We start from the raw sequence: 13,624 nt of genomic DNA on the forward strand, positions 1-13,624 counted from the left end.
AACCGTTCAAACGAGACGTGAAATACTACAAAGTCAAAGTAGCTGTGGTTTATACTCAGCTTGCACGGCTGTAAATGAAAATAAAGCTGAAAGCAGAGAATTTGTGCAGCAAATATTTCCTTTTTTTCCCGTCTTAACATTGCTTTTAACAATTCTTTTCAGAAAAAAATCTCTTTGCTATGCATAGAGATAAGATACAGGTGAGTTTGTTGTGCCACCTGAGATGCCTCATTAGTGGTTTTTAATAATTGTGTTTCTCATGGCTCTGGAACAGCTGGGCTTTATCCTCCAGGTAGGAATGAAGTCTCCATCCTGCTTTCTCTCTTATTTTGAGCATCTTGTACGCAAAGCTGGTTCAGAAACTGATTTTCCAGCTTGTTGGCCAGCTCCAAACCCTTAATATTTATTTTCCCCTCAAAATCCTGATGAAAGGAACACTTCACAAGTGTTTTGGGGAAATACATATTCAAGAAAGAGACTGATTAGGAAATAATGAATTCTTTTCAACCAAATGGGATATTTTAACACTTTCCATATTAAAAAAGAACAACCTGAGACTCAACTTCATGTCCCCACCAGCAAATTCTCAATGTGACATGGAAGGTGGGTGTGGCGTGGATAAATACATCTGAAAACCAGGAATCATTAAAAGCCACCAAGAAATTATGAGCTGATAACAGATTCAACTGGACCAACCTTGTTCTAGTCCCAAACAAGACAGAAAACACCTGTAGTATTGCTTTAATTTAGTGGCAGGATTGTTTTTAAAATTCATTTTTACCTGCAGCCTTTGTTTCATAAATCACAGAATACCTCAAGCTGGAATGGACACGTGGGATCATCAAGTTCCACTTCCATATATTTGTATGTAGGATATTCTGTGCATTTTTCCTGTAGGAAGTTGTTAAAAAATCAAGTGAGGTTGGAATGGATTCACTCATTAGTGCTGGAGGTGAATCTGCCACTTCTCTTGAGGCAGATTAGGCTAAAAAAAAAAAAGTTGTTTACATTTGATTTGGCTCATTCTTGCATGCCCTTATTAAAAATACTTTCCTATGATCAGTTTCTGTTTCAGGCTGCCATCAAACCACACTTCCAAGCCTCCCTGTCTAGACAGAAAAGAGCAAAAAAAATATAAAATATGTGGGGTGTGGCATTGATCAGGAGGAGATTTTTCTCTTTTTATTTTATTATCAGCACCAAGCAGGACCTGTGTGCGCTCCTCATGCTCTTCAAGGTCACCTCACCTCACCTTGCTCTGCATGGATGGACATTGCTGGATTTGGATGAGCCACAAAATTCGGGATGCAAACAGAGGGTGCATCTGTGGATGCAGGTGCTGGGGTCAAACTCTGCCCCAAACACCCCAAAACCCCTGAGAATGGAGCACCCAAAACCTACAACAGCAGCATTTGGCAAGCCTGAGTTACCCTACAAACTCACATCCAAAATATCAGCGGATTGTTGGAAACCCCAACGCTTTCCCCGCCTGTTCCTCCAGTCAGGAGTTGCCATTGCGTGCCCAGAGCTGGGATGGGGGAGAGAGAATCCAACACTCTTTTCTGCTTTATCCATTTGCTTCTCTTTCCCCATTTAGCTGCTCCCCCACTTATGATTCACAACGTTCCAGCCACTTGGGAGTCAAAGGGAGCCGAAAACCGAGGCATAAAAAAAAAAACCCCAACTTGCACAATCAAATGCTTCGAGTGGGTCTTGATCATCAGATCACATTGAACTTCAGGCTATTCATATGCAGAAAAGATTGCAAAATCCCAGCTTCAGATGGCTTTGCTTCATTAATGGCATGAGCAGCCACAATTATCAGGCTGTTGTTTCCAACAACGAGCTTAGAAATACGGGGAAACGGCCACAATATCTTGATTTATTGGGTTGGATCTTTGAAATGTCATCTCTGAGGCAACCTTTTTTCCAGGCAGCTCAAAAAATCTGTTCTCAAGTTTTTGGGGGAGAAAAATAAAAGTCACACCAAAAAAATCGAGCTATTTTTGTACTGACATGAATGACAAATACATATCCAGAAAAATTCAGCAAGTGGGTTATTTTTATATTTCCTTAATTCAATAAGGCTGAATAAGGTGAATAGGAATAAAGTGAGCCAAGAGATTATTTGTTAGAATTGATATCTCTGTGTGAATGGGATTTCCAAGTCCTAGAAAGTCCAATTTCAGGTTGACAGTGCTGTAATAATGTAAAATTCCTTCTGGGATGTTTGTTTTGAACCATTCTCTGTCCTGGAACACAACAGGCAGCCACTTTTCCTGTCAGAGGTGCAAATTAAATCCAGAGATATCCATCCACAATGCATCATTTTCATGATGAGTTTACTCAGAAAAGTTCCTGAAAATAAATCTGCTCCGACATTTTTGCGCTGAATATTCCTTCTGTGCCACCCAAAATCACAGAATCAATCAGGTTGGAAAAACCCTCTGAGGTCATCAAGTTTAACCCTGAACCTCAGTTTTTAATATCAGAAGCTGAAACAACCCCTTAAAACAACCCCCAAAACTCCAAGCCAGGGGCCTCCTGCAGTGGGGATCTCTGGCTCTGCAGAGTTTCTCTGGCAGCTCCAGGAATTCTTTGATTTCCTGTCAATTCCTTTGCTTACAGGGTGTTTTCAGTGTCGAGGATTTGCATACATCTCCATATATAAATAAACCCCTTATATAAAGAAACGAGGTTGGCAGGAGGGTATCAGCTGTTCTGGTCCGCCCAAAATGGTTGCTCATTTTTTTCATGGATTTATAAAAAAACCCTCAGCACTTCCATTTTTCCTGGAAAGTTGTGATTCCCACAAATCCCCGTGCAGGGAATCATCCTTCCTAATGGATCATTTTTGTGAGACCTTTCAGGTTCTTTACAAAGAGCACAGGAGAAATATTTTGTCCCAGCTCTGATTTTTCATGTGTTTAATATTTCTGTTGGAAGGGGGAAAACTGATTTTTCTCATTTTTACTTTTCAAGTCCTGCTTGTAAAAAAAAAAAAAAAAGAAAGATGGTTTTAACTTATTAAATGGTTTAAAAATTAATTGCGTCAAATACATAAAGTATCATAGGATGGATTTCCCTGTCCACGCCACAAAAAGATCCTCAAAGAGATTTCTCTGTCCCCACCACCCAAAAAAGTTCCTCAAATATTCTGCTTTGCCTATGAATCAGAATCTCTACATTTTACAAATTTTTCTTTGCACAGAAATAATTTTTTATCTTTTAATCAAAGCAATTTCAAGGTGGAAGTAAGATGAAATCTCACCTTTGCATTGTATTGTGAATCCATAAAAATCACTCTTCTTATCCTTTAATTTAATTTTCCACTGGCTGGGAAAAAAAATGAAAGTTAAGAGGAAAGATTCTTGCACCCCAAAATCCTTAAAAAAATCTTTAAAAATACACCAGTAGACCAACAAACTAAAGAAATCAATGTGATTTGGTGTTCTAGAAATTATCAATTACAGGCAAAATTTAGTCAAGCAGAAACAAAAGCAAGCAGGAGGATATCATTGCCCAAATTTAATTGCTTAAATTCCTTAAATTTCTGGAGTGAAAGGAAGCTAATTAGATATTGATTTAAATAAATGCAGACTCCTGGTGATTAAGCACTGGTTATTAAGGGTTCTTGTATAAATTAAAGGCTACAAGGAAAAAAACCAAATATTTTTGTAGCCCTGGTTCTAAGAAAGGCTAAAATCAAAGCCTCATTCAGCCAGAAGTTGCATTATTTGGAAACCTGCTCCTGTTATTGCACCGAGACCCTCATGGAATTCAGAGGGAAAGAACTGGCTGAAAACATGGAGCCAGGGGTTGTAAACATCCAGGCTGGAGTCTAATTATCAGTTACACAATTTCATATCATCAAATCCACCAAATTTAAGAATTTACACTTCCCTGAAATGGTGGCAATGAAATCCAAGAGCGCTAAAAGAGTGAAGTGCAATTTCCTGGGGATAAGAGGAAAGATCCTGCATTTCTGATGGCTGGAAATTGGGAATACCGCTGGCAAAAGGGTCCAGCTCCCACCCATCCCTGGCACAGGGACCACGAGCATTCACTCATCCTCAGGGCTGAGGGGTGAAGCTGTTATTTAGAGCAATGAGGAAGGACTAGGAATGTTAATCTGAAATTCAGAGCAGCCTTTGGGTTGACTTCCAGCAGTCATCAGCAGCACTCTTCCCTGATTTAAGCTCCCCACAGACCTTAGCCAATGTTTTGGTCCTTGCTGACACCGCTCTGTGAACTACCACTCATTAAATTAGACAGGAGTTTGGGGGAGATTAATTATCTTGGGAAGTGTTTGACATTCCCCATCTGGAGCAGAGCTTCTGGATGGATCCATTCCATCCATGGAAAGGCCCTTCATTCCCTTCATTCCCAGGTTTAGCTGCTCCAACAAGGACTCAATGATGACCCTGGATTGCATCCTGTGCACGTCCCTGGAGGAGAGGGGGATGAACCATTCCACCCATGGAAAACCACTTCATTCCCTGAACACATCATTCCATTTTAAAGGAGTTAAATGATGCTCCTGGATTGCATCCCATGCTGTCCCCAGAAGGGCAGAGGGATGAACCATTCCATCCATGGAAAACCACTTTAATCCCAGAACACATCACTCCCAAATTTACTTGTTCCCACAAGAGTTAAACAATGCCCCTGGATTGCATCCTGGGCACCAAAGTTTCCCTGAAGGTCAGGGGGATGGATGAACCAGCCCATCCATGGAAAAGCACTTCATTCCTGAACAAAACATTCCCAGATTTGGTTTCTTCCACAAGGGCTAAATGATGCTCCTGGATTGGATCCTGTGCACTCCCCTGAAGGACAGGGGGATGAACCATTCCACCCATGGAAAACCATTTCCAGAACACATCATTCCCAGACTGAGCTTTTCCTGTAAGGGCTAAAGGATGCTCCTGCATCCTGTGCACTCCCAAATTCCACTGGACAGGGGATGAACCAGTCTATCTATTGAAAGACACTTCATTCCCTGAACACATCACTCCCAGATTCATTTGTTCCCACAAGGGTTAAACGATGCTCCTGGATTGCATCCTGGGCACCAAAGTTTCCCTGAAGGTCAGGGGGATGGATGAACCATTCCACCCATGGAAAACCATTTCCAGAACACATCATTCCCAGATTTACCTCTTCCCACAAGGGTTAAATGGTGCTCCCCTGCACCCCCAAATTTCACTGAAGGACAGGGAAGGGCAGGATGGCCATGACATGGATCTGTGGCAGCATCTGAGGGGCATTTGAACTCTGTTGTTTCCTCCCCCTATGTTAAAAGTGAATCCTCAAAATCCCATAAAAATTATCTAAAACTCCCTACAAACACCTGGGATCTACAGCCAGGAATTCCTTGCTGATGTGATCAACGAGCACCACATTAACACGGTGAAATCAGAAAATATAAAATACAGATTGGTCCTTTTTATCTGTCATCTTCAAAAGAACAAATAAAAAATTTTAAAAAAGAAGCCCACAAAGCCAATATCATTCTATGGTCTCGGCAATGTGTTAATTTTTAATGTGATTATACTCACATTTCACGTTAGAAGAACAATTAGATTTTCTCCTGGTGGATTTTTCCAGAATCAGACATTCCAGGGCCATCAGAAATATTGTGAACATTTCTCCTGTGCCACAGATTGGGATTTTATTTCTTGGTGCCTTCATCTAACCCAATAACTCGTGCTGAAATTAGATCAGGCATTTTAGGAAGGGATTCAATCTTATTTTAAGGCTCCTCATATCTGATGCTGCATGAACCATATCCATTAATAATCTGTTCCAGTGCTTAATTACCCTTGTTAAGAATACAATTAAGAAATTGTCTGCTTTTTGTTTGACCTTTTTCTGTGTTCAATTTTCCTTCTAGTTCTATCAAAATTTTCTGCTCCTGTTTCTCCCAGATTCTCTCATAAATAGCCCTGCTCATACATAAATCTATTTAAAATACAAGCTCTCCTCTTCCTTGTCTAGAGTAAAAGTAGCTTACGTAGATTAAAAAAAAATAAAAAAGGAAGAACAGAAAGAAGAAACACAAAATAAATTATTTTTTAAAGTGGGTGATTTATTAAAAATAAAATGAGTGGCTCATCTTGCACCATGGCTATTTTTAGATGAAAAGTTCAGCATTTAAGGTTCAAATCCAAGATGTTTGCTGATGCTCAGAATTTATTGTGGCAGCTCAAGTGCTAAATCCATCATCCTTTGGATATGATGCTCTCCATGGAAATATGGGGAGGAATAAAGGGGTTAGAGCTGGGGAAGGGCCTGGAGCACCAGGAGGGGCTGAGGGAGCTGGGAAGGGTTTGGGGCACCAGGAGGGGCTGAGGGAGCTGGGAAGGGCCTGGAGCACCAGGAGAGGCTGGGGGAGCTGGGAAGGGTTTGGGGCACCAGGAGAGGCTGAGGGAGCTGGGAAGGGCCTGGAGCACCAGGAGAGGCTGAGGGAGCTGGGAAGGGCCTGGAGCACCAGGAGGGGCTGAGGGAGCTGGGAAGGGGCTGGAGCACCAGGAAGGGCTGGGGGAGCTGGGATGGGGCTCAGCCTGGAGAAAAGGGGGATCAGGGAGGGTCCTGTGGCTCTGCACAGCTCCTGACAGGAGGGGACAGCCGGGGGGATTTGGGATCTTATCCCAGGGAACAGGGACGGGAGGAGAGGGAATGGCCTCAGGCTGGGCCAGGGCAGGCTCAGGGTGGACACCAGCAGGAATTTCCCCATGGAAAGGGAGAATAAACATTGGAACAGACTGTCCAGGGAGGTTTGGAGTGCCCATCCCTGGAGGTGTCCCAGGAAGGGCTGGAGGTGGCACTCAGAGCTCTGGGCTGGGGACAAGGTGGGCATTGGGCACTTGATGGCCTTGGAGGGCTTTTCCATCCTCATTGGAATTCCTCAGTGATTCTGGGATTCTCTGACCCCATAAGAGCCTGTGGGGCCACCCACAGCTCTCTGGGATCCCTCCAGCTGCCCTTCAAGCCCAGAGCAGAGCCCTGAGGAATTGCTGCCGATGCAGCTGAGGGCCGGGCAGGGCTCCTGCCAGAGCTGTGGCATTATTTGGGATTATTGACCCCTCCCAGCCTCACATTCACACAACAACCCCAAAGCCTTTCTGACAGCACACAGGTGACAGCCAGAGCACCCTTTTTTGGGTGTGTTTGTATCCCCCTAACTCCCACACAGAGTTTCCATGGGAAAACTGCAGAATGCCTCCACGTGGGAATTTTTAGTGCAGCTCCCAAACCTATCATCTCCCCAAAAATGTCCCTTTATAGCCCTGTCAATCAGTGTATAATTAGCTGGATTTACATGCAGAACAGATGGGAATTTTGGAAATGTAGCTTTTACTAAATGCATGTGAGGAGTTAAAAAAAAAAAAAAAGAAGTACCATGACTTAGGGATTTAATATATTTGTATTCCTAAAGTGAGGCTGAGTTAAATTCAGTTCTATAAATATAGCCAGTAAAATGTGCAGCAAAAATGCCAAGAATTATTAATTACAAACAGCAACAACAAAGTTCTCTGGTATTCAGAGGAGAAAGTAAGAAAATACCACATTTCATTGTGAAAAATAAACATCAGGTCCATGCAGATGACTTCAGATGTCCTCTTTAAGGAGAATTTCCCAAGTTTTAGGGACATGAAATTCTGTCATTTTGGGCTAAGAATTTCCCTACCCCCTTCATGATGCCACCACAATTCACCAGCACTCGACAATTAAATATTTCTGATTGACTGTATCAAATATATATATATAACTTTAGTCTTATCCACCAAAATATCACATTTCATAGCTATTTACTCTTTCTTTTCCTGTGTTGTTCTTTAAATGTATTTTCTCCCTGTTGAAGTCCTGGGTCAGACTGAGTCTCCTGGTAAATTGAGGAAATAAAAGAACACAGAAATGTGACTTTTTTTCCCTTCTCCCTGCACACTTCCCAGACACTACACTGCTTTTTGACAGCTCACTTTAGAACAGGAAGAGAAAATAGAATGCCAAATTCAAAAGGAATAAAATGAATAAAAATCTCTGGATGAAAATGAGACCAATATTCAACATTTTGGAAAAAAACCCATCCTTTTAGTCCCTGTAAAACTAAAATTACTCACCACCTTACCTGGAATTGCTAAAGTAGAGCAGACAGTTAAAACAGGAGCTGCTGGCAATGGGATTTTTGCTCTGCCACTGCTCACAAGGGTTGAGGCTCTCAGATAAGGAGCTGAAATTCAGGTTCCCAAGCAAGTAAAAAAGTGTGGCATGAACTGGACCAAGAATTGTGCAGATTTTCTTGCCCTGTGCAGAAATTCTGCATCACAAAGCACTTTAAAACACATAAAATTGAGGTTTTCTTTTAGAACAGAGTCAATTTCTGGGCATTATATTTTGTATTTTACTATTTCAGTGGATACCCACCTCCCTCCCAACCAGCCACATTGGGAGCACCAAAATCAGGCCCTTTTTAGTCAGAATTACCATCATAAAAAGTGGTTGTAATATGATTAGTGCCAGAATTAGATTTATTATGTTCAAGAAGGAAATGAAGGGCAAAGAATCCAGGTTTTTTTGCCATGGGTATTGGAATAAACACAATAAGATGCCCAAAAATAATGCACTGAAGTGCTAGAACATCACACTGATTAGTGCTCAGTTTTTCCTCCTTGGGGCACAAACCATAAATTAATTATACCTTGGAAGGCAGCTTGGCTGCAGGGGCTGGGGAGATGAGGGGAAATAGATGGAAAAGACTTTCTTGGCTGTTGGGAATATCCAAGGATGACAGAGGGATTATTTTTACTTCCAATATAAACAAGTAGCCCAGAGTTAAAAATAAAAAAAAAAAACCCAAAAGATAATTAAGACAAATTATCAGGAAAACTGGACCTCCTGGCTTATCACATCTAATGATTTGTTCTTCTGGGCATATTTCTCAGGTTTTTTTCCCTCAGAAAGGCATCAAGCTCCATCAGGCTAATTGTGAAAAATAGTCTCAGATTTTAACAGGTTTAGGTAATTCCTAAAGATAGAGAGCAGGACATATTTCCTTCCAAGCAATATCTTGTTGTTGAAATAAATTGGATCAGATCTATAGAATATAGCCATGAACTTATCTGGGGAGTTGAACACAAGGGAATGTGAAGGACACAGGAACTTTTCAAGTCAATAACGCTGCCAAAACCTGGGTATCACAAAACTTCAGGTACTGCCACGACAGGCAGAATGGAGAGATAATATTCAATAAATAGAGGGAGAGAAAAAGGATCTGTCAATTGGAAACAACCAAACATGCAACGTTAAACTCTTGAGTCTATTTCCAGAAATGACAGAAATTTCTGCTTCAAGCCTAAACTTTTGGTTTATCGCTTCAGACAGGAGCTGAAGTTTTATCTCAGGGAATCACGGAATCCCAGAATGGTTTGGGTGGAAGGGATCTTAAATCCCATCCCACCCCAGCCATGGCAGGGACACCTCCCACTGTCCCCGGTGCTCCCAGCCCCAGTGTCCAGCCTGGCCTTGGGCACTGCCAGGGATGCAGGGGCAGCCCCAGCTGCTCTGGGGATCCCATCCCAGCCCCTGCCCACCCTCCAGGGAACAATTCCATCCCAAGATCCCCCCTGGCCATGGGAAGCCATTCCCCCTTGTCCCGTTCCTCCAGCCCTTGTATGAATTCCATGAGCCAGTTTAAGGTGATGTGTATACTCACAGGGATGAACCTTCAGAATATAACTCAAGTTCCATTTCTGCCCAAACTCAGCTGTGGTTTCCTACATGGAAAAATGAGATTAGCAGGTAAATCCTGGTCAGAAAGCAAAGTCTGTATTCCATCAATACAGACTCTCATAAAATTCAATTGTATTTATATTTCTTTGAATTACCAAAACTCAACAACATGAGCTTTCAATAATAGCTGAGAGATTAATCTTTGTAGCATGTTAAATCATAACTTTCAAATGAATCTAGCATTTCTTTTCCTGAAGAGATGGTAGCAGTATGAGGCTTAAGACTTTGATTCAAAAAATTATCATATCTTTATTGAGACAGAGGGAAAAAAATTAAACTTTCTGTATGAATTACTCTGTACATATTTAATTTGTCTAAGTCAACAGGCTTTCCTCCACTTGTTCACATTTTTTTGTATTTAAACAGACCAAAGCAAAGAAAAAAAAAAAACCTATCCAAAATGAGCAGAAATGTTATTTTGTGTCTAATGAAAAATATGGGATTATGAGGGAAATGCACTTGTGAAATGTAATTAAAGTTTACACCACTCATCCCCAGAATTCAGGTGCCTATTTAAAATGGAATATTTATGTCTGCATTACAGGGAGTTATTGTATCTGTAAGGACAAATGTTAATTATGGAGGCATTACCAAGACAGCCACAGAATTATTATTGTGACTTGCTCGGAGTTCTTTCCACTCTTGAATTCTGGAGAGGAATTGCAGTGAGAGTGGAACAACAAAGTGGAGATGAACAAATGTTCTTCACATCCTGGCAAAGCTTTGCTGAGGTGCTGGAGAAGCCTGGGAGGAAATATCCAATTCCAGAATTCAGCACCTGGTCCTGCCCTGAGGGGTTTCAGGAGGAGCCCTCGTGTCTGTCACATCCTCACACACCTCTCCTGTCCCTCTCCAGGGATGCTGTGACAGCTTGTCAGGGTGGGATGCCCTCAAAGCTGCAGCAGACCAGGACATCTCAGGGCTATCAGAGAGCACTTGGTGTTCCAGACGAGCGGCACTGGAGACTGAACATTGACAGGGATCCAGCCTGGCACATCCCATATTGCACAGCCAGCTCTGCCCAGGCCAAACAGCAAGGCAGGAACACTGGCAATGAGCTACCCTTGGAGTTTAACAAACAGCCAGCTCTGTGCAGTCAGCAGAAAAACCAGCTCCACTCTTCCCCTCCAACTTGTTAACCCAGCTTCAGATTGAAAATCAATGTCAGCATCATGCCCTTTGGCTTCTGATGGCTAAAAGTTGGCTTCTGAGGGTTCAAGGTTGGCTTCTGATAGTTAGAAGTTGTTTTCTGATGGTTAAAAGTTGTCTTCAAGTTGTATCCAACAGAACCTATGTCTCCTGTCTATTTTTCCAGGAACAGAACATATTTCTCCGTTCTTTCCACCCTCCAACTTGTTAAGCCTGCTTCAGACTGAAAATCAACATCAGCATGGTGTCCTTTGGCTTCTGATGGCTAAATAGTTGGCTTCTGATAATTAAAAGTTGTTTTCTGATGGTTAAAAGTTGTCTTCAAGTTGTACACAACAGAACCCATGTCTATTCTAGGTCTATTTTTCCAGGAACAGAACATGTATCCAATTCTGCTGGGGGTCAGGCACGCTGACAGCAGCTGAACACTCTTTAAAAAAGTGTTTTACTGTAATTATGCTCATTTGTACCACAGAGAGATGCAGGTTTTTTGTTAGCACTAAGTTTTGTTTATAAAAATTGCCTTTTCACTCACCAGGTAAAGTGAGACTATAAAAACGACGTATGTGCTCATGAAATCAGATTTAAAAGACCACAGCATGGCAGAAGAGTGGAAAAGAAATAATAAAGAGTGTTTTGCTATAAACACTTATTTTTACATGGAACATTTACCCATCCAAACCCACACAGAGAGTGCTTTGCACAGCTCAGGTTTGAACAGTGGAGGATCAGCACCAAGAGTTACTTTAGCTCGGAGCACATCTCCAAAATGAAGAGCTCCTTTTAATCTGTCAGCTTCTATTTCTGTTAATGTTGTCTGGAAACACCTTTAACTAAATGGCTGAGCATGGAAAATTAAATGTTCTCCAGGTAAAGAAGGTTTATGGGTCTTCATGTGAAGCCTGCAACAGCTGGGGAAAGGCAGAGGCACCTCTGGCCTGGGCTCCTCAATGGATGTGGAGATTTTCTGTTGGTATTGGACCAGCAGGTACAGTGCTGCAAACAGTTCCCTACTCTCCTTTAGAAATGAGAAGGGGAAGAAAAGTGCCAAAGTATTCCTGTCATACTTCTCTGGACATGCCCCAGCACAGCAAGTGGAGTTCTCTGTTATACTTGGCACATGCCCTCGTCCACCAAGGAAAACTCTGATTTTTGTCCATGCCCTTCTTTTGGCTTTATAAACCCCTATCCACACAGATACCCAGAGAGGTTCCAGACCTGCAGGTGTTCCTGCACAATCAGACATTTAATCCTTTCAAACAGAACCCAGAGTTTGAAAGAATCATTCCTGCTTCATTTTGGGTCCTGTGCATGCTGAAGTCCTCCGAAGAGGCTCAGTAATTCCCGAGGAGGTGGGGAGGAGATGGGAGGCCATGGTTCTAATGGGAAACCTTCAGGCTATCAAAGTGCTCCGTGAAATCACCAGGGATGAAATCCATATTTCCCCACTGAGTTAAACACGACCTGACAATGCCAATGAACTTTCAGAGAACTGACAGACAAATTACAGCGTGCGTGTGCTAAGCCACGTCGAAACCTTCATTCCTAAAAGCCATCCTGTCAGGAGCTGTAAACACTGATAACACCCAGCATTCTCTTTCTCCCTCCCATGGCACATCCTTCCTGCATACAGACTGCTTCCAGACCCTGCAGATGATTCAGTTAATTGCTAATTAAAGTCGTTTTGACCTGGAAGAAAGTGAGGAACACCGAGGTGTTTCTGGTCACAGTCAGGAAAGATTTGTTGTTCGTGTCTAAAGATCTCCACCAAGAATCCGTCCCTTCCCACGCTGTCCTAAATTATTCCTCCACATTTGAGGATTTGGTTTGTGGAGTTCTGTGCATTTATTTATTTATTGCTTTTATTCCCTGAAACTTATGAGCAAACAAAGGCAGCCCACAAGCTACGTGTTCATACACACATCAGGAGGAATTTCTCCATGGAACAAAAATGGTGGTCAGGCATTGGAATGGGCTCCCCAAGGAGGTTTGGAGTGCTCACCCCTGGAGGTGTCCATGGAAGGCCTGGATGTGGCACTCAGGGCTCTGGGCTGGTGATAAGGTGGGGATCAGTCACAGGGTTTTTCCAACCTGAACAATTCCAGGATTGTGGATAGACAACACTGGGATAGGATGCATGACTACAACAGGATTTGGTTGGATCCCTCTTAAGCTGAAGCTGCAGGGCTGGGTTTTGCTAACTCCTTCTACACCTTTAACCACAGTCCAAGGCTCTCCCTGGAGGGAGAAGAAGTGAGGAGAAATGTTGGTCACCAATCTCCAAAACACCTTTTAAGATCTGTATCACCCCTTTTCCTGCCAACATTCATCCTCCCGGCCCACCTCCTGTCCCTATTTGCCATCCTATCATTGCCCATTTCACCTCCTGCTGAAACACCCCAATCTCAAGTGGGAACACTTGAAATTTGGAATTCCCAGCCCTGAGCCAGCTCCAAGACAACTCACTTCAGCCAATGCTGCAAAATGAGCATGAAATTGCAAAATGAACAATATTTGCCCTCTTATTTATTTTATTTATTCCTGCTTCCAACCAGTTCTGTGCAGATCAGATTCTGCAATCATTACTCATGTCGCAGGATATTTTAGTCACGTGCCAAGCTCCTGTCAGACCAAATCAGACAATTCCAAGGAAAAAAATGCCTTTTGGGGGGAACAAAGA

At 42.5% G+C, this 13,624-nt stretch overlaps 1 long non-coding RNA gene across 1 annotated transcript in view; it reads right to left on the reverse strand.

Moving 5' to 3' along the window:
• Window positions 1-620: 620 nt before the first annotated feature.
• Window positions 621-13,624, reverse strand: part of LOC143694904 (uncharacterized) — a 70,154-nt gene continuing 57,150 nt past the window's right edge. The window contains exons 16-20 of the long non-coding RNA XR_013183713.1: window positions 9,719-9,779; window positions 8,135-9,277; window positions 5,562-5,712; window positions 3,272-3,336; window positions 621-891 (exon numbers count right to left, since the gene is read on the reverse strand). This is a non-coding gene — a long non-coding RNA (uncharacterized LOC143694904). The remainder of the gene's footprint in view (window positions 892-3,271; window positions 3,337-5,561; window positions 5,713-8,134; window positions 9,278-9,718; window positions 9,780-13,624) is intronic.

This window comes from Agelaius phoeniceus, chromosome 10 (assembly GCF_051311805.1).
Source record: "Agelaius phoeniceus isolate bAgePho1 chromosome 10, bAgePho1.hap1, whole genome shotgun sequence".
NCBI lineage: Eukaryota > Metazoa > Chordata > Aves > Passeriformes > Icteridae > Agelaius > Agelaius phoeniceus.